The sequence below is a fragment of the Macaca fascicularis genome, chromosome 11 (assembly GCF_037993035.2).
Source record: "Macaca fascicularis isolate 582-1 chromosome 11, T2T-MFA8v1.1".
Classification (NCBI taxonomy): Eukaryota; Metazoa; Chordata; class Mammalia; order Primates; family Cercopithecidae; genus Macaca; species Macaca fascicularis.
The window spans coordinates 90,124,332-90,147,004 of record NC_088385.1 but is presented as its reverse complement, the minus strand read 5'-3'; positions in this window follow the sequence as shown (position 1 = coordinate 90,147,004).

The window sequence follows — 22,673 nt, the reverse complement described above, 5'->3', positions numbered from 1 at the left end:
GGGGGAGTTCTACTTTAAGCACAAAACCAAATTCTTGGTGGCCATCAAACTGAGTCATATTTTAGACTTCATTATGATAAATAGATGGTATAAAGTACAAGTGTATCTCATCCAAAATGTTAGTTTTTTACATCTTAACACAGGATGCAACATACTATTCATAATAAATATTTATTGAATTAAATATTGAAGGAGTGAACAAGTAAATGCTCATGTTTCTCCCAGAGCTCCTATTTCCTAATTAGAATAGTTTAGTTAACCACACTGAAAGGCAGTAATCATATGGCTAATTTTATTAATGTTTGCAAATACAAGTGAGAAATTACATTGCTATCAGCCCATTGTTCTTGTGACTTTTGAAAGGTTTTAAGAATACAGGAAATCTCAAAGTTTTGCTGATTTATTGGAATTGGAAAAGGATTTTTACATTGGATGGTATGGAAAGGACCTCTTCCATGATTTCCCCAAGTTGCCTTTTCCTTAGATGCCAAAAAGCATACAAAACAATCAAACAGCAGAGTGATTCTGAAAGGACTCAAAAAATCCTAATATAATTAAAAAGGAGACAATCCAGATGATATTTTCAATTTTAAAATAAATCTTGTCCACAGCTTTGGAGAAAAACATGATTTCCAAAGTAGGTTATGTATTTCACACCAGGAAATCAATTATCCATGCATATTAGTCATAAGCTAAGTAAGAAATTCTTCTCCATTTCTGATGGCTCACTTCATTAAAAAGAGAACACTTCCAGAAGAGGTTAAGCTTTTGAAAAATAATAATAGTCTCACTTTAGGGCTCCATCTGCTCTCAGACAAAGTAGAACCAATGAAGTGCATACTCTCTCCAAAGAATACTAATCAGATTTGTATATAAACAATATTGCACTCCAACTTCCAGCAGTTTGGATATATGTAAACGTGTTACTGAAAGTTCTACATTTTTTGAACAGGTTAGTGGTGGTGGGAAAGGCAGAGGAGGATGAGTAGGAAGAACTTTTCTTGAAGTGGGAATTATGAAATTTTCAAGATGAAAAGATAAGGTTGCACTTTATCTATCCCAGTGTGTTTTTGCAAGTATCAGCTCCCATATGTCATCATGTAAGATCTCAATTTATATAGACACTACATATTAATGATCAAAGTGCAGGATTTCTCTCTTCCTCTCCACTGTTGTTACAAGTGGTGAAGTTACAGTAGAAGTGGGGTCATTTTTGATGGCTTGTTGTATTTGAAATGACAATATGGTCTCCTATAAAAATTTTGCAAATCAAAGTCATGTTTTTTTTTTTTCTGTTTGTGATATTTAAGTGTTAAACCAAATATGTGGTAAGTTATCCAGTGTTGTTAAATACTCATATACACACATACGCACATACACATACACACATTGCATTTAATTTTAAAAAAATAAAGTGTACTTATAGCATTGTACAATAATAGAATCAGCCCAACCCTCTTACTCTCAGCAGGAACATAACTAAACCAGCCAACGAATTATCTACTAGTTTATTACTCTTTTTATAACTTAGTTTTCCTTCTCTAAGTTTTACTTTAATAGTGTCATTCTATCATATTCTGACTATAAACATATCTAGGTGATTTCTAGAAGTTGGTGAGTATTTGTTTTAGTTTAATAAAATAACCATTTCTGAAGTATTTATGGACAATATACTTACTGGGTCTCAGAAACACATTAATTAAGCCTCTGTTTTGTGTCAAGTACATTTCTATTAATTCTACTTCTCAAAAACCAGGAGATCAAACAAAAAATAATTTTTACATTCAATGAAATTTCATAACAAATCTTAATCTGATTATAAACTTTAACCAGAAAATCAAACAAAGATATTATTGTGATTTTTAAGACTGCAAAAGAAAGTTTTACAGTATTATAAAGAGTTAATAGCATACTGGTAATGTTTAAACTGAAGAGGAAAATAATCAAATGACACCAAGAGTTCCCTTGTCAGAATGTTTTACAGCATAGCTCCTTTAACCAGTGGTCAGGTAGATTCTGACTCTGTTTAAAAGAAAATATTTGTGGGTACATACAGATATTTTCTTTATTATGGGGTACATGAGATATTTTGATATAGACATACAATGCATAATAATTACATCAGGGTAAATGAGGTGTCCATCAACTCAAGCATTGAGCCTTTGCATTACAAACAATCCAACTATATTCCATTAGTTACTTTTGAATGTACAATATATTATTGACTATAGTCCCTGTTGTGCTATCAAGTATGAGCTCTTACTCATTATATCTATCTATTTTTTGTACCCACTAACAAGTGTCACTTTGCCTACCTACTACCCTTCCAAGCCTCCATTAACCATCATTCTACTCTCTATCTCCAGGAGTTGAACTGGTTTAATTTTTAGCTCCCACAAATAAGTGAGAACATAAAAAGTTTGTCTTTCTATGACTGGCTTCTTTCATTCACTTAATATAATGAAATCCAGTTCCAACCATGTTGTTACAACTGACTGAATCTCATCCTTTTCATGGCTGAATAGTACTGCATTGTGTATAGGAGTACTATATCCATTTATCTGTTAATGGAGACTTACGTTGCTTGCAAATCTTGGCTATTGTGAACAGTACTGCAACTAACATGGGAGTGCAGGTATCTCTTTGATATACTGACTTCCTTTCTTGTGGTTATATACCCAGCAGTGGGATTGCTGGATAGCATGGTGCCTCTATTTTTAGTTTTCTGAGGAACCTGCAAACTGTTCTCCACAGTGGTTGTACTAATGTACATTCCCACAACACTATATAAGGGTTCCCTTTTCTCCACATCCTTTCCAACATTTATTATTGCCTATCTTTGGGATATAAGCCATTTTAACTGTGGTGAGATGATGTCTCATTGTAATGTAGTTTGCATTTCTCTGATGATCAATGATGTTGAGTGCCTTTTCATATGTCTGTTTGCCATTTGTATGTCTTATTTTGAGAAATGTCTACTCAAATCTTTTGCCCATTTTTAATCAGATTATTAGATTTTTCCTACAGAGTTGTTTGAGTTCTTTACGTATTCTAGCTATTAATTTCTTGTCAGATGGATAGTTGCAAATATTTTCTCTCATTCTTTGGGTTGACTTTTCTCTTTGTTGGTTGTTTCTTTTGCTGTGCAGAAGCATTTTAACTTGATGTGATCTCACTTGTTCACTTTTGCTTTGGTTGCCTGTGCTTGTGGAGTATTACTCAAGAAATTTTTGCCCAATGTTTTCTTTCAGTAGTTTCATACATTGAAGTCTTCTACCTTTATCTCCCTCTTTACCTCCTCTTTATGTCCAGTAACTCTTAGATTTGCCACTTTGAGGCTATTTTCTAGATCTTGTAAGCATGCTTCATTTTTTTCTTCTTTTTTATTACTTGTGCGTATTTTCAAATAGCCTGTTTTCAAACCCATGAATTCTCTCTCCTGCTTGATTGATTCTGCCATTAAGAGATTCCAATGCACTCTTCAGTATGTCCATCACATTTTCAACTCCAGAATCACTGCTTGTTTCTTTTTAATAATTTTGATTTCTTTATTAAATGTATCCAATAGGATTCTGAATTTTTTTCTGTGTTATCTTGAGTTTTCTTGACTTTCCTCAAAAGAGCTATTTTGAATTCACTGTCTCAAAGCTCACATATCTCTCTCTCTGGCATTGGTCCTTGGTGCCTTATTTACTTTGTTTAATGAGGTAGTGTTTTCCTGTATGGTCTTGGTGCTTGTGGATTTATATAGTTTGATGTGTGTCCCTTCCCAAATCTCATGTCAAAATATAATCCCCAACATTGGAGGTGGGGCATGGTGAGAGGTGATTAAATCATAGGGGCAGTTTTTCACGAATTATTTAGTATCACCCCTTGGTACTGTCCTCACCATAATGAGTGAGTTCTCACAAGATTCTGTCATTTAAAAGTTTGTGGCACTTTCCCACTGTCTCTCTCTTGCACCTTCTTTTGCCATGTGACATGCTTATTCCTTCTTTGCCTTCTGCCATGAATTAAAGCTCCCTGAGGCCTCTTCAGAAGCCGAGCAGATGCCAGCATTGTTTATCCTGGACAGCCTGCAGAATCATAAGCCAATTAAACATCTTTTCTTTATAAATTACCCAGTCTCAGGTGTTTCCTTATATTAATGTGAGAATGGCCTAACACTTGGCTGTTCACCGGTGTCTAGGTATTGAAGAGTTAGGTATTTATTGTAGTCTTCACATCTGGGCTTGTTTGTACACATCCTTCTTGGGAAGTATTTCCAGGTATTCAAAAGGACTTAAGTGTTTTGATCTAAGTTTTTGGTCACTGCAGCCAAATCTGCAATAGAGGGGACCCCAAACCCAGTAACACTGTGGCACTTACAGACTCATAGAGGTACTGCTTTTGTGGTCTTGGATAAGACCCAGAAGAATTCTCTGGATCACCACCAGAATATCTTGTTCTCTTCCCCTACTTTGTCCCAAATAAATGGGGTCTCTCTCTTTCCATCCTGAGCTGCCTGGAGCTGGAGAAGGGGTGACACAAGCATCCCTGTGGCCACCACCACCAGGACTGTTCTGGGTCAAACATGAAGTCAACATAGCATTGATCTCACCTAAATTCCACTGCCTGGCTACCATCTATGTTTGCTGAAGGCTCTAGGACTCTATAATCAGCAGGTGGTGAAGCCATCCAGGCTTGTGTGACTTCCTTCAGAGTAGCAAGTTTCCCCTAAGCCCCACGTGGATCCAGAGTTTCTATCAGGGAGCCAGGGCCTAGATTCTTAAACCTTGGGAATCCATCTGGTGTTCCATTCTACTATGGCTGAGCTGTCCCTAAAAACACAAGATGAAGTTCTTCCCACTCTTCCCTCCCCTTTACACAAGCAGAGGAGTCTCTTCCTGTGGCCACCACCACCCTAGGCCCATGGCAAGTGTTGCCTGATGTTCACTCAAGGCCTAAGGGCTCTTCGGTAAGCTTACAGTAAATGCTGAAAGGCTTAGGAGGGCAGTGGGTTCCCCTATGACCCGGGGACAGTCCAAAATTCCATCCAGGAGCCAAGGCCTGGAATCAAACACCCCAAGAGTTTGCTTGCTGCTCTACTCCACTGTGGCTGAGCTGGTACATAAGCTGCAAGACAAAGCTCCCTTTATTCTTCCCTCTCCTTTTCTCCAACAGGAGTCTCTCCCTGTGTCCAACACAGCTAGGAATGTGCTGGGTCACACCTGAAGCCAGCATATCTGAAAGTGTCACCCAAGGCCCACAGCATGTACTACCTGCTCTTTGCTGCTGATGACTCAGGGCTTAAGGGCTCTTTAGTCAGAAGGCGATGAATCCTGCTAGGATTTGGTCCTTCCCTTCAAGGTAGTAGATTCCCTTCTGGTCCAGGGTATGCCTGGAGATATTGTCTGGGAGTTGCAGCCCGGAATGGAGGGCTCAGGACTCTGCCTGATGACCTATTCTACTGTGGCTGAACTGGTATCCAAGTTGCAAGATAAAGTCCTCTTTACTCTTCCCAGGGATTGCAGTTCTTGCGGCCTAGCCTGCGTTTTAAGTTTGTTTAGAACCCCAGAGCACTTTAGTCCATGGTAGCGAGACTTGCTGGACTTCAAGTTTTGACTACTGGGATAGATTATTCCCCTCTGGCTCAGTTGATCTATATGCTCCTTCCATGGGCATTGACTGAGTCATGCTCAGTGCTGCTTTTTGTTGTGACAGGGCAGTGCTGAGTTCCAGTGCAAAGCCCCACAATGACTGCACTCTCCCTTGTCCAAGGGCAGAGTTTCTGTGCTGCACAGCCACTGCTAGGGGGTGGAGAAGGGGTAAGGTCTGCAATTCACAACTGTTTTTCCTGCCCTCTTCAGTGCCTCCTTCAGTGATATAAAGTTAAAACCAGGTACTCTGATTGCTCACCTGGTTTTTGGTTCTTATGAAGATGCTTTGTTGCGTAGATAGTTGTTAAATATGGTGTTCTTACAGGGAGAATGATCAGTGGTGGCCTCTCTTCACCCGTCCTGCTCCAACCCCTCTCCAGATCCTGTATCTTTATATATATAGGAATTGGATATCTCATATATATGTGTGTGTGTGTATGTGTATAGGTATATGTATAACCCCAATTTCTTGTTGACTTAAATTCAGATTCTCACCGGCATTAACACCATAGCTACCTAAATGGTTTTCTGACATGAGCTTCACTATGTTTCAAACCATTTCCACCAGTATTAACATCACCAAAAAAGTATTACTTATAAAATGCAAATTTGATTACGACATGAAAGATAGAAACGGCCATGAGTTAACAATTTTTGAAGCTGGATGATATGTAAATTACAGTTTATTATACTATAATCTGCATTTATATATATATGAAAATACACATTAAAATAATTCCAAAAAATTGCATAAGTATAAAATGAGATGGGGACAATTCCATATTATAACATTTGTCAGATATATATTGCTGTTAAAGGCTCTGCCTAGAGTCAAACAGATTCAGGTATTTAGTCCTCCATTTTAGTTTTCTATTGGCATCACAGTCACCCATATTGGTGGATCAAATTTCATCATTTTCCTAGAGAAAAAGTAATCATTGAAGGAAAAATGGGAATAGGTAAGAATAAGTAAAATGAAAAGTCAAAGCTGAGTATTGATTTCTATCTCAGCCAGTGTGAATCTTGGAATGAATTATTTAGTCTTTCAGAAAAGTCTCCCTGTGTGTAAAATTACCGTTATTATTTATTCCAAGCACTATTAAAATTTTTTCCTTAAGTGGTATCATTATATAAGTGCAAGCTGTAGTTAAATAAAACCAAAGTGTGGCCGGGTGCGGTGGCTCATGGTTGTAATCCCAGCACTTTGGGAGGCCAAGGCCAGTGGATCACCTGAAGTCGGGAGTTCGAGACCAGCCTGATCAAAATGGAGAAACCCCACTTCTACTAAAAATATGAAAATTAGATAGGTGTGGTGGTGCATGTCTGTAATCCCAGCTACTTGGGAGGCTAAGACAGGAAAATCGCTTGAACCCAGGAAGCAGAGGTTGTGGTGAACCAAGATCACACCATTGCACTATAGCCTGGACAACAAGCCGAAAACTCCATCTCGATAAATAAATAAATAAATAAATAAATAAATAAATAAAACAAAAATGGAGCACAATTTGGTAAAGCACACTGAGCAAAACCTCGCATATTGGCAAATGTTTAGGATTTAACTACAAAGTGTTAGGAAGAACAAGTCAAAATTTTGATAATTTAGTTCAAATGGTACCAATCATCTACCAGTAAGAATATAAATAGTGCTGACTTTCCTTGTCTTGACGAATATTCAGTGGTCCTTCATTAGGCTGCTTTAGATGACCTGAAAACCTACAAATGATCTTATGAGATTACTAAAGAAGGTCAATAATAATAATGGATTTTTTGGTTTGGACCTGCCTCACATTCAGCTCCCCTTTTTGTAATAAGGACATCACAAATTTCATTTAAGAGGCAATCCCTTTTCAACTCAGCTCATAAAATTCACATTGGACTGTTACCACTCCCTCCAGACCTAGGTCTAGCTACCAGTGAATTCCATCCCACTGGTACCAACAATCGTTCAGAGAAGCATATGTAACATTATTAAGCACACTACTGTGATAGTGTATAGTAAAGCGCTTAGTATTACATAAAATCTTAATTTTTATTACTCTTGAATGTTTAAATTTCAACACCAATATAGACAAATGGTGACTTTGCCTGTTACACCATCAGCACTACTAAGTAACAAATATTCATTTAGTAGAATCATTTTATATTTTAAACACACAGAGAATATTCTTATGAAACTACAGTAAATTACTCTAGTAGAATAGCTATTCATTGAGATTGAATAACTGCATTTCACATAAAGAAACAATTTCTAATAAACTTAGAAGTTACTTTTGACCTTTATAAGTAGAGTGAGTCTGCGTTTTGTCAATCTTAATGTTACCACCTTCACGTCCAGTTCACTCATTCTAATACTTCCATTTCCATCAATTATTTTTCAGCACTAGGACCTGTAATCTAGTGTCTTACATGCTTGTCATTATCAGCTTCCTCATCCCACATCCTTCCTTCTTCACTCAAGAAACAAAAACTCCAGGTCTGTTTCATAAAACCTCAAATCCCTCACCCTTGTCTCCCTTTATAACACTCATATGGCAAAACTTCAAATCTGGTTAAATAAAATTCTTCACCTATTTTATTGATATGCATAAGCATATCACTATGCTTATGATACGGCAAGAGATAGGAGTGGCAAAGATAGAAGAAAAATTCATGCATAAGCGAACCCACGCAGTTCAAACCTATGTTGTACAAGTATCAACTATAGCAATCACCTAGATAAGTCCCTGTGACATGATTTGGATGTGTACCCCCACCCAAATCTATAGAAAAACGCCGTGATAAATGTGTCGAATGAATCACTTGATTTTTAGGACCACAAATACCAAGTAGGCTGTAACCAATCCAAGGCAATCCTTTCATATTCTCCAAGTCATTTTATTATCCCATCCCAAAAATAGCACTATTTCACACCTTCTCCTTTCGCTTCACATTTAGGTAGGAAATAGAAACAATCAATAGAGAACTTTCTCATTCTCTCAAAACCAAAAATAAAAATGGATGTGTGTATGCACTTAAGTATTTAGCCTTCTCACCAATCACAATAAATGAGATATTCCTGCTTCTATCTAAAGCCAAATCCTCCATTTATGCACTGCATTTATATACCTTCTGAATACTCAAGTATTTTTCCCTATTTTTTCCAGTCTCTCACATCATCACATTTTCCTTATAATCATATTCAAATTAGTATTTAAACTCCAATATAAAAAAACTGCCTGTGCCATAGGGTTTATAGTTAGAATAATTGATTATTGAGAATATTTTAATTCTGATTACATAGGTTCAATTACCATCTTCACACATTACTAGCTGTGTGACCTTAGGCAATATACATTACTTAATATCTCTCTCCTCAAATTCCCAACTAAAATAGGAGTCCATCCCTCCTAGAGTAGTTATGAACATTAAATCAATTATATCCTAGTGTACATTAAAAATATCTGGAACACTGTAACTGATATATAAATGTTTATTAAGATAATAGAGTTGACCTTGGAACAATGTGAAGACAAGGAACACAGAGTTGAAAATTCATGTATAACTTTTGACTCTCCTAAAATGTAACTACTAATAGCCTGCTGTTGACTGGAGGCTTTACCAAAAACATAAACTGTTGATTAACATGTATTTTGCATATTAGTTATGTTATATACTACATTCTTACAATCAAATAAGCTACAGAAAAGAAAATATAATTTCAAACATTATAAGAAGAGAAAATATAATTACTATTAAGTGGAAGCAAATCATCATAAAGGTCTTCATTCTTGTCATCTTAACGTTGAGTAGGCTGAAGAGAAAAAACAGGAGGGGTTGTTCTTGTTTTCTTAGGAGTGGGAGAGATAGAAGAAAAATTCATGCATAAGTGAACCCACACAGTTCAAACCTATGTTGTACAAGCGTCAACTGTAGCAATCACCTAGATAAGTGCCTGTCATATGATTTGGATGTGTGTCCCCACCCAAATCTCATGTTGAATTCTAATCCCCAGTGTTGGAGGTGGGACCTGGTAAGAAGTGACAGGATCATAGGGCAGATTTCTCATGAATGGTTTAGTACCATCTCCTTGGTACTCCTTGTGATAATGAGTTCCATCAAGATCTGATCATTTAAAAGTGTGTGAGATGGCCAGGCGCAGTGGCTCATGCCTGTAATCCCAGCACTTTGGGAGGCCAAGGTGGGCAGATCACGAGGTCAGGAGATAGAGACCATCCCGGCCAACACGGTGAAACCCCATCTCTACTAAAAATACAAAAAATTAGCCGGGCATGGTGGCGGGTGCCTGTAGTACCAGCTACTTGGGAGACTGAGGCAGGAGAATGGCATGAACCCGGGAGGCGGAGCTTGCAGTGAGCTTAGCTTGCCCCACTGCACTCCAGCCTGGGTGACAGAACGAGACTCCGTCTCAAAAAAAAAAAAAAAGAAAAGAAAACAAAAAAGAAAATGAAAAAAAAAAAAAAAACAAAACATTAGCCAAGTGTGGTGGCACGTGCCTGTCGTTCCAGCTACTTGGGAGACTGAGGCAGGAGAATAGCTTGAACCTGGGAGGCATCAGTTGTGGTGAGCCGAGATTACGCCACTGCACTCCAGCCTGGATGACACAGCGAGACTCCATTTCAAAAAAAAAGGGTGTGAAAGTGTGAAATCTCCCTGCTCTCTCTCTTTCTCTTGTTCTTGCTTTCACCATGTGATGTGCTTACTCTCCCTTTGCCTTCCACCATGATTGTAAGCTTCCTGCGTCCTTCCTAGAAGCAGATGCTGCTATGCTTCTTACAGCCTGCAGAATTGTGAGTCAATTAAACATTTTTGTATAAATGACCAAGTCTCAGGTATTTCTTTAAAGCAATGCAAGAATGGCCTAACACACCCTGTTTTAGCATTAGACCTATCTGTAGCTCTTGCCCAATTTATCTAAAGAGTGGTGCTATGTGCTTGCATTTGTACACTTTCGTATCTAACATTTGCTCTTGAACGCACATCACTCAGACTTCATTCTTCACCACCTCAATTAAACAACCTTATCAAGGTCACCAATTCCATGCTTTAAATCCAGTAGTGATTTCTCAGTTTTCATTGTCCTGTATCTTTCAGCAACATTTGAATCAAATGACCTTTCCTTATTTTTTGAAATACTTCCTTCAGTTATTGCCTGGTACAAGCTCTCTTGCCTCTTTTACTAACTCAGTAGTTATGCCTTCTCTTTTAACTGGCTTCTCCTAGTTTTTTTAACTGACTTCTAAACTTTGAAGTGTCATAAAGTGCAATACTTCTCTATCTACTTGCATTTCCTACGTGAGTTTCCATGTGTGTGACTTAAATACTACAATAGGCTGGTAACTTCCAAATGTATGCATTCATCAGTGACCATTCACCCAAAATCCAGACTGGAAAATCCAACTTAACATGACAATATTTATATGCTACCATTGAACTCAATTTTTTCTAAGATCCTCCTAGCCTATCTCTTTGACCATTTTCTTCATTTTGGTAAAGAGAAGCAACTCCATGGTTCCAAATGTTCAAGACCAAAATGTGAAGTCAACCTTCCACATTAAATTTCCTAACAAATACTATTGATTCTACCTTCAGAGTATAACTGCAATCTTTTTCCCAAGATCTCTACTCTCACTAACCTAGTCAAGGCACCATCGTCTCTCACCTGAATTAGCATCTTAATTCGTCTCTCTCTTCCCATCTATTATTGTTGGGTTCTCCAGGAAGCAGATATTAACATGGCGTACAAAGTGAGAAAAGTTTATTGGGGACTAAGATCTTGAAAAGAAAGCCAGATTGGGCAGAGTTTGCTGTTAGACAGTGATGCCAACCTGACACAGTGTCTGCCAGGCCAACAGGAGTCTCTGAAGCAAAGACTTCCCATTGGAAAATCCCACATTTGATGGAAATGGCTAGCCCATTGTACCTCTACTTACTCAGTGATTGACTGAGCCACTTAAAGTGACTGGAGCCACTTTAAGAAGTGTTTGACTACACCTGAAAAACTAAGGTAGAACCCTCATGAAGCTAACAACTGGAGGCAGTCAGCTAACTACACTTTTCACATCTGGGAAAGTGAGTCCCTTCTTCAAGGGGGTTGAAGTGATACAAGTCTTTCTCTGCCAGAAAATCTTTGTTCCTCTACCATCTCTTCTTATTCCTCTACCATCTATCCTACATGTGGCAGCTAGATTTTATTTTTAAAATGTAAGTCAGATCATGTCATTCCTCTGCTCAAAAGCCTTCAATAGTTTCTCATATCACTCAACATAAAATCCATGGCCTAGAAGATACTACATCATTTGTTCTTTCACTGTCCCTCAGTTTTCATTTAACCACTTCCCTTTTATCTAGTCCAATCCAACCCCATCCCAGGGACATGCTTCACCAGGCCCTTTGCACTTTCCGTTTCCTCTTGTTAAGCTTTCTTCCCTGAAATATCCTCAATTTTTTCAAGTGTTTGTTCAAATATCACCTTTATATAAAATAACCCATACATCTCCACTACCACTTGCCATGCCTTTATCCGGTGTTATTTCTCCACATGGCATCATTTTATACATCATATATTCATCTTCATGTAAGCATCATGAAAGCAGGGACTTTTCCCATTTTATTCACTGATGTATCTTCAGCTGCTAAAGTAGAACTATAATAAGCACTACATAAATATTTTGAATGAATTTTCTTCCTGCTTGCTCCCTTACCCTCCAAAAAGTTAGTCTCAATGTAGCAGCCAGAGTAATACCTCTAAATTTAAATCAGATATTTGGAGCTCGAAATATTCTAATACCTTCTCACTGTACTTAAAATCTAAAGTTCTTATGATGCTATTTCTAATCTAGACCCTGGATACTATCTATCATAATTACCTTCTGGTTTATTTTCTCATCCCATCCCCGCCACATGGGCTTGCTCTGTTTTTTGGACTCACCCAGTATATCTGACACTCATTCTTTCCTTAGCCTACAGTGCTCCTCTACAAAGATGTTCATATGGCTTTACTCAAGTCTTATCTCTAAAACACTACCTCGGAGAGGACGTATAAGATCTGACAACCTAATTTAGCCTCCTCTGTCAACATCTAGCCTTGTAGCCAGGTTTAATTTTCCTCACAACACTCTTTGCTACTTGATTCATGATGTATTTGTTTGTGTCCTTTCTTTGTGTCCTTTCTACCAAAATGTAAGAAACTTGGAGGAAGGGACTTTTTCTGGTATTTAAGGATAAACAAAGCAAGTAACATTTAATCTAATAGGTGTCCTCACAACAAGATCAGTCCAATTTGAAAGATCAGTCCAATTTTTATAGAAATAAAGCTTAATAGTAAATAAGGCTTAGAAAGACCAGCGTTGGTGAAATTGCAGCACCTGAATTTCAGAAGTACTCATATCTAGTTGTGCGTGAAGCAAACTCTTCAATCTTGTTGAAAGGAAGCTATATGAGAAAGTTTCTTGTATGTTATTCACTGGCTGATTTTATATAATTTCAAGTCGTAATTTTGTTGTCCTGCAATTTCCAATATTTTATGCAGATCCTGCCCCCTTTCAGCCATGGCTAGAGCAGCTGGGACACAGGGCACCAAGTCCCTAGACTGCAGACAGCAGGGAGACCCTGGGCCCAGCCCACGAAACCACTTTTTTCTCCTGGGCCTCCGGGCCTGTGATGGGAGGGACTGCAATGAAGGTCTCTAACATGGCTTGGAGACATTTTCCACACGATCTTGGGAATTAACACTAGACTCCTTGCTACTTATGCAAATTTCTGCAGTCAGCCTGAATTTCTCCCCAGAAAATGAGTTTTTCTTTTCTATCATAGAGCCAGGCTGCAAATTTTCCAAACTTTTATGCTCTGCTTCCCTTACAAAATTGAATGCCTTTAACAGTACCCAAGTCACTTCTTGAATACTTTACTACTTAGAAATTTCTTCCACCAGATACCCTAAATCATCTTTCTCAAGTTCAAAGTTCCCCAAGTCTCTAGGATGGGTCAAAATGCCACCAGTTTCTTTGCTAAAATACAACAAGAGTCACCTTTGCACCAGTTCCCAACAAGTTCCTCATCTCTATCTGAGACCACCTCAGTCTGGATTTTATTGTCCATATCGCTATCAGCATTTTAGGCCAAGCCATTCAACAAGGCTCTAGGAAGTTTCAAACTTTCCCACATTTTTCTGCCTTCTTCTGAGCCCTTCAAACTGTTCCAATCTCTGCCTGTTACCCAGTTCCAAAGTCACTTCTGCATTTTTGGGTATCTTTTCAGTAATACCCCATTCTACTGGTGCTAATTAACTGTGTTGGTCTGTTTTCATACTGCTGATAAAGACATAACTGAGACTAGGAAGAAAAAGAGGTTTAATTGGACTTGCAGTTCCACAAGGCTAGGGAGGCCTCAGAATCATGGCGGAATGCAAAAGACACTTCTTACATGACGACAGCAATAGAAAATTGAGGTAGAAGCAAAAACATAAACCTCTGATAAACCCATCAGATCTCATGAGACTTATTCACTGTCACATGAATAGCACAGGAAAGACTGGCCCCCATGATAAAATTACCTCCTTCTAGATCCCTTCCACAACACATGAGAATTCTAGGAGATACAATGCAAGTAGAGATTTGAGTGGAGACATAGCCAAATCATATCAGTGTCATAATCCTATTCGAAGAGACCTTGATCCCTTTTTGTTCCCACAAGATATTGTGCTGGTTCACTACATTGATAACATTATGCTGATTAGATCTAGTGACCAAGAAGTAGCAAACAAAATGGACTATTGATAAAAGATTGTGTGCCAGAGAATGGGAAGTAAATTCAACTAAAATTCAGTGAACTTCTACCTCAGTGAAATTTCTAGGGGTCCAGTGGTATGGGGTCAATCAAGATATTCCTTCTAAGGTGAAGGATAAGTTGCTGCCTTTGGCCATTCCTACAGCCAAGAAAGAGGCACGACGTATAATGGGCCTATTTGGATTTTTGAGGCAACATATTCCTACATTCCTCATGTAAATCTCCTCTGGCTGATTTATCGAGTGAACTGCCAGTTTTGAGTGGGGTACAGAACAGGAGAAGGCTCTGCAACAGTTACAGGCTGCTATGCAAGCTGCTCTGCCACTTGGGCCATATGACCCAGCAGATCCAATGGTGCTTGAGGTATCAATGGCAAATATGGATGCTGTTTGGAGCCTCTGGCAGGCCCCCATAGGCAAATCACAGTGGAGGCCTCCAGGATTTTAGAGCAAGGCCCGGCCATCTTCTACAGATAATTTCTCTCCTTTCAAAAGACAGCTCTTGGCCTGTTACTAGGCTTTGGTGGAAACTCAACGTTTGACTACGGGTCATCAATTCACCATGCAACCTGAACTGCCTGTCATGAACTGGGTGCTTTCTGAACCATCTAGCCATAAAGTAGGTCATGCACAGCAGCGTTCCATCATCAAATGGAAGTGGTATATACGTGATCAAGCTCGAACTGGTTCTGAAGGCACAAGTAAGTTACATGAGGAAGTGGCTCAAATGCCCATGGTCTACACTCTTGCCACCCCGCCTTTTCTCCCCCAGCCTGCACCAATGGCCTCATGGGGAGATCCCTATGATCATGGTGGCAGATCCCTCATGGTGGCAGGGATGAAGTTATGCATGGGCTCAGCAAAATGGACTTCCACTCACCAAGGCTGATCTGGCTACAGCCACTGCTGAGTGCCCAATTTGTCAGCAGCAGAGGCCAACATTGAGACCCTGATATGGCACCATTCCACGGGGTTATCAGCCAGCTACCTGGTGGCAGGTTGATCAGTTGACAGAGGAAGAGAAGACGAGGGCCTGTCTGACAGATACTTCTGCATGATACATAGACACCACCCAAAAGTGGACAGCTGCAGCACTATAGTCCCTTTCCAGGACAACCCTGAAGGACAGTGGTGAAAGGAAATCTTCCCAGTGGGCAGAACTTTGAGCAGTGCACCTGGTTGTGAACTTTGTATGGAAGGAGAAATCGCTAGATGTGCAATTATATATTGATTCATGGGCTGTCCAATGGTTTGGCTGGATGGTCAGGGACTTGGAAGAAGCATGATTGGAAAATTGGTGACAAAGAAATATGGGAAAGAGGGATGTGGATGAACCTCTCTGAGTGGTCAAAAACTGTGAAGATATTTGTATCCCATGTGAGTGCTCACTAATAGGTGACCTCAGCAGAGGAGGATTTTAATAATCAAGTGGATATGATTACCTGTTCTGTGGACATCACTCAGCCTCTTTCTCAGTCACCCCTGTCATCACCCGATGGGTCCATGAACAAAATGGCAGGCATGGAGGTTACTCATGGGTTCAGCAACATGGGCTTCCACTCACCAAGGCTGACCTGGCTACGACCACTGCTGAGTGCCAAATTTGTCAGCAGCAGAGGCCAACACTGAGCCCCTGATATGGCACCATTTCTTGGGTTGATCAGCCAGCTATTTGGTGGCAGGTTGATTATATTGTACCTCTTCCATCATGGAAAGGACAGAGGTTTGTCCTCACTGGAATAGACACTTACTCCAGATATGGGTTTGCCTATTGTGCACGTGATGCTTCCAACAAGACTATTATCTGTGGACTCATGGAATGGCTCATCCAACATCGTGGTATTCTACAGAGCATTGCTTCCGACCAAGGCACTCACTTTACATCTAATGAGCAGCAGTGGGTTCATGCCCAAGGAAATCACTGGTCTTACCATTTTTCCCATCATCCTGAAGCAGCTGGATTGATAGAGCGATGGAATGGCCTTTTGATGTCACAATTACAATGCCAACTAGGTGACAATACTTTGCAGGACTGGGGCAGAGTTCTCCAGAAGGCCATGTATGCCCTGAATCAGCATCCAATATAAGGTACTTTTTCTTCCATAGCCAGGATTCAAGGATCCAGGAATCAAGGGGTGGAAGTGGAAGTGGCACCACTCACCATCACCCCTAGTGATCCACTAGTAAACATTTTGCTTTCTGGTCCTATGACATTATGTTCTGCTGGCCTAGATGTTTTATTTCCAGAGGGAGTAACACAGCCACCAGGAGACACAACAATGTTTCCATTAAACTGGAAGTTAGGATTGATGCCTGGACACTTTGGGCTCCTCCTGACTTTAAGTCAACAGGCTAAGAAGCGAGTTACAGTGTTGGCTGGGGTGATTGACCCAGACTGTCAAGACGAAATCAGTCTACTACTTCACAACAGAGCTAAGTAAGAGCATGCATGGAATACAGGAGATCCATTAGAGCATCTCTTAGCATTATCATGCCCTGTGATTAACATCAACAAGAAACTACAACAGCCTAATCCAGGCAGGACTACAAATGGCCCAGACCCTTCAGGAATAAAGGTTTGGGTCACTCCACCAGGAAAAAAAAAAGAAAAGAAAAGAAAAACAAAACAAAACAAAAAAAACATGACCTGCAGAGGTGCTTGCTGAAGGCAAAGGGAATACAGAATGGGTAGTAGAAGAAGGTAGTCATCAATACCAGCTATGACCACATACTAGTTGCAGAAATGAGGACCGTAATTGTTATAAGTATTTCTTCCTTCTTTTGTTAAAAACATGTTTGTGTATATATACACTTGTACTAAGAAAATACCTTCATTGTATTTCCTTTCTCCTTTATCATGTGACATAAGATTTATTGACTTCATATCAGCATTTAAGGATTGTTAACTATAAAATAGGATTTTGATTGAGAATTGGTGTGTTTCTGGTTGTGCAAAGGATAGTTATATTATGTTGGGCATAATTATGACCTTATTATTGTCTTTATTTGAAGATTATGTATGATCTTAGGAGATGTGTATGAGTTCAAGTTGACAATGAGTGAACTTGTCATGGTTAATACAAAGTGTCAACTTGATTGGATTGAAGGATGCAAAATACTGATCCTGGGTGTGTCTGTAAGGCTGTAGCCAAAGGAGATTAACATTTGAGTCAGTGGGCTGGGAAAGGCAGACCCACCCTTAATCTGGGTGGGCACCATCTAATCAGCTGTTAGCAAGGCTCCAGAATATAAGGCAGGCAGAAAAACGTGAAAAGGCTAGACTGGTCTAGCCTCCCAGCCTACATCTTTCTCCTGTGCTGGATGCTTCCTGCCCTTGAACATTGACTCCAGGTTCTTCAGCTTTAGGACTCAGACTGGCTCTCCTTGCTTCTCAGCTTGCAGATGGCCTATTGTGGGACCTTGTGATTTTGTGAGTTAATACTACTTAATAAACTCCCTTTACATATACATCCTATTAGTTTTGCTCATCTAGAGAACCCTAACTGATACAAACACCCATTTTGGAATTAATATGAGTAAGAAATACAGTTAAATCATATTAAACCACTGAGATATCATGATTTCAAACTAGTATTTCTTTACTTTGCAACAAAAATGGAGCAAGATTTTCAAGATTTCCTAGAAACACACTATTTTTACTGTATTTTCCTCTATAAAATAAAACTGTTGCCAAGATGACTTATCACCTTTGTTGCAAGACATTCCTTAGTTGTGGACTCACAAGTAGCCAAAAAGTTTTTAGAATATGATGAAATCACTGACTTTGTAGACAGTCTAGTATTTAATAGACAGTGTAAACTTCTGTTTTTATTGATGTTAAATGCTGAAGCAACACTTTGTCAAAACCTGCCACAGATAGTAGTAAAAATAATGTTCTCTGCAGAGGAGAATTACACACAGAGTAAACGGAAGTTTTTACCTAATAGGACCCATGATTACTATACAAGGGAAAGGATTAACATCAATGATTATAAGCATAACATGTTTTTTGCAATTTAATCTGCTCCCAAATATTTTGTGAGACTCACTTTTACTATTATATTTTAAGTTCTGTGTTACATGTGCAGAACATGCAGGTTTGTTACATAGGTATACACGTGCAATGGTGGTTTGCTGCACCCATCAACCCGTCATCTACATTAGGTATTTCTCCTAATGCTACTGTCCCCTAGTCTCCCAGCCCCCAGCAGGCCCCAGTGTGTGATGTTCCCCTCCCTGTGTTCATGTGTTCTCATTGTTCAGCTCCCACTTATGAGTGAGAACATGCATTGTTTGGTTTTCTGATCTTGTGATAGTTTGCTGAGAATGATGGTTTCCAGCTTCATCCATTTCCCTGCAAAGGTCATGAACTCATCCTTTTTTATGGCTGCATTGTATTCCATGGTGTATATGGGCCACTTTTCTTAATCCAGTCTATCATTGATGGACATTTGGGTTGGTTCCAAGTCTTTGCTATTGTGAACAGTACCGCAATAAACATACATGTCCATGTGTTTTTATCGTAGAATGATTTATAACCCTTTGGGTATATGTGCAGTAGTGGGATTGCTGGGTCAAATGGTACTTCCAGTTCTAGATGCTTGAGGAATTGCCACACTGTCTTCCACAATGGACTCTCTTTAGGGTATAATTTTGCTTATGTATGCAAGCAAATACTCCCCACTGAAGTATTTGTTCACTCTTTGTGGGCACACCCTTCTATCTTGACCATCATTATCCCCAGCAAAGCTTATCCTCAAGAAATTCATGTTCTATTGCATTTATTTTACAGTATCATTTACCAGTAGACAGTTAATTAAAAGTTCTCTTGATGCTTTTCTTCTGATAGACCAGGATTTACCTTTATAGGTCACAATGGTGAAAATAGACTAGTATTTTTCTAGGGAGGGGAATAATATTTTATAAAGATAGGACGTATTTGGAAAGATACATAAGAGACCACTGAATTTTACCCCCTGGAGAGAGTAACTGGGGGCCTTAGAGTGAGGAAAACAAATGTTTTCACTTTGGAACTTCTGAAAATTTTACAATCTGTGTGCATTACTTATTCAATAAATAAATTAGCTTAAAAAAAAAGTAAAAAACAAAAATCATCTTAAACAAAGTGGTCAACATTTTAAATGAAGCTACAGGAACACTTGTTTTAAAAATGCAAGTCTTTCTTAGGTAATAGAAAGTCACCCACCATAAAGGGAGACATGAAGAAATCTTGTTGATACTCCAAAAGGTAGCCAACACATTATCTTGAACACATGAATACACGAGAAGTATACTTGAGGAGTAAAATAAAGTGATCCGTATGATCAGTTGGACTTACTGTTAATTAAGTTAAATCTGGATTATAGGGTACTTTTAAAGAAGGAGATTTTTTTACTGTTATATAGTATAGCTAGTTTGTCTAACAAAACATTGCAAGAAAAATCTTCATTGAACCTGCCTTAAGTGGTAGATAGATATACTCATAGCCAAACACCATATTAGATACTTGAATTAAATATGCTTTTAAAATGTTTGTGAAATTTTTGGTTTATTTTTCTTCTAAGCTAAGAATTAGTAAAGAAAATATTTTATTTGCACTGAGAAATAGCAAATATCACCTTTTTGAAACTTTGCTAAAACTTTTATATTAATCAATGGAAGTAACTTCTAGGTCTCTTGCAACAGAAATTAAATTAACAAACTTTCTTGTGACTCTAACTAACATAATATGATACATTATTTAATTGTTTAATGGGTTTGGATCACTCCAGATCTGCAAGACATAAAGGAGTACAAACATTCTCCACTAGCAAAGGGTTACTCACATTCTCCACTCTTCAGAATTCCATGCAGAGGGACTTCCCTGAAGTAAAATTCTGGCCTTTATCCACATGCACCCTTAATCAGTCTTCTGCAGGGAAGACTAATCATTCATCTGATTGGTGAATTTGGAAGAAAGAGTCAGCATGCCCCTATTCTCTCCTTTCTCTTTGTGAGAGGCAGCTGCACAGGAAGCACATAATCTCTGTCCCCCACAACTTGCCCTAAATGTTACACATTCAGGTATCCAGAGGAGAGGTCGGTGGCTTTTAGAAATGCCTGTGACTACATTGTAAGCTAAATGCAAACATCAAGTAATGACAGGCCTTCTATGCTACAGGCTGAGCCACACTTTTCCAAATACAGTTTTGAGACACCATTCACACAACTGTTTCTTAGGTGCTTTCAAATACAAGCAGAGAGAGACTGATGTTATACCTTGACTTACTAACCTGCCAACAAACGTATCAATTTTTCTTGTAATTCGCTACACGGTAAGACAGCTTGATCAATAAGTATTTACCTGCATCCTCTTACGAAAGTAGCATGACTTTAAGGTATTTGAGCAATGATTTTGTCTTATCTTGTTTTCTCTACCCATGCTTTAAAGTTCAAAAATCTTTTATGTAGAATAAGAATAAGAATAAATTTGAAACATAAACCAAAGATAGAATTTAGTGTCATAAAGTTTAGTCTCTCTAAGGGCTTTCTTTTCTTTTTGATTATTATGGGTTGACAATCTTCATTCAGAAGAGAATGAAGAAAAGCACTGCTCCCATGAAATTCTCACCTAACCTTGCCTAACCTTGAAATCCCATATTCCTCATGTCAAATCAGTGTAATGAATGACACCCAGCCTCATTGACTGTTACTAGAATTTCAGTTAATCATGCCTTTTAAATTCCAGGATTCTCTCAGTCCTTTCTTGGCCTATCTCTTAGAAATCTTCAGATACTTCAGTGTTTAAAAGCTGAATTTTTCATGGATACTTTCACAGTTATCTCAGTGAGTCTATTTTCAGAGTAGATGTGTGGCTGGAATTTACTGCCTATTGAAAGAAGAATCTACTCAATGAGTATTACTTACAAAATACATGCTTTATAAAAAACCTTCAAAAAAATGGGGAGGAAGGAAGTGACCTACAGAGAATTAATTTAATGGCAGACTAATTTATCAATAAAAGTTCTTAGGGAATTATAAAGGATGTAACCATCAAATTTCAAACCAAAATCTGTAAGAAAAGGTGAAATATACATAGGCTGTGTTTCAGGGACTACTACATACATGCACATATCTTTAAAATATATATTTTCATGAAAGACTTTTATACCAGTTTAAATTGTGAAATGACTACATGGTAGTAGGAGTCATTTAAAAACTGCCATATAGCACAGTAGATGAATATCATACATCTTGAGATTTATTTTTTTTTCTCTCTGGAAAAATATCCAAATATGTCATTCGGTTTGATTCTCCCCCCAAAAGATCACCCATAGAAAGCTCTGATTTGTCGTAATCCTACCAGGGAAGAACTATGCCAAGCAAGAGTTAATAGGTTCTCGAATTTACATATATTAAATGATTTGGAAAATGATGCAGACATGAATATATGGAGAGAGAATACAATTTTTAACTCAAAAATTCAGTAAACTTAAAGTGAGTGAAATTCAGAAATTGAAGAGCAAATATTTACATTTAATAAATACACATTGATTGAATAGAAAAATTCATGCTTGAATGAATAGATAGATGAATAAACATTCAATGACAGTAATTTTTTCTTACAATATTTAAAGTTATCCGTGTGTGTTTATATGTATGTGCACACAGAGAGAAAAATGGATATATGTAATGCATATATTATTGATAGCTATAATTAAAAACTATAACATGGAATGCACTACTAAAAATGGTCCCTTTTATATATTATATACACCCATTATAAATATTATATAGTCAGCTATTTTCTCTCATGTTTTATTATATAACTTTTTGGTATGGTCAACAATTTTTGTCTACAATTTGCAACTATTCTATACAAAAAATACCAATTTTAAAAAATTTCTTTCAAAATGCAAAGTCTAAGATATATGTAAATTTGTACTCACATGATTCAGTATCTCAGAGAAATAGAAAAAATAATAGTCTGTTAGTGTTTGTTTTATAGCCACATAACTGGCAGAATTTACATTTTTCACATCACTAAGGATGCTATCAAATTGTATTTCTCTCATGAATGTATCTCCAAAGAATATTATAAAAGTTTATGGAATTTTGGGTTCTCCCAGCACAGTGCTGGAGCTCTGATAAGGGACAGACTACCTCCTCAAGTGGGTCCCTGAACCCCCATGTATCCAGACTGGGAAACACCTCCTAGTAAAGGCTGACAAACACCTCATACAGAAGCACTCTGGCTGGCATCTGGCGGGTG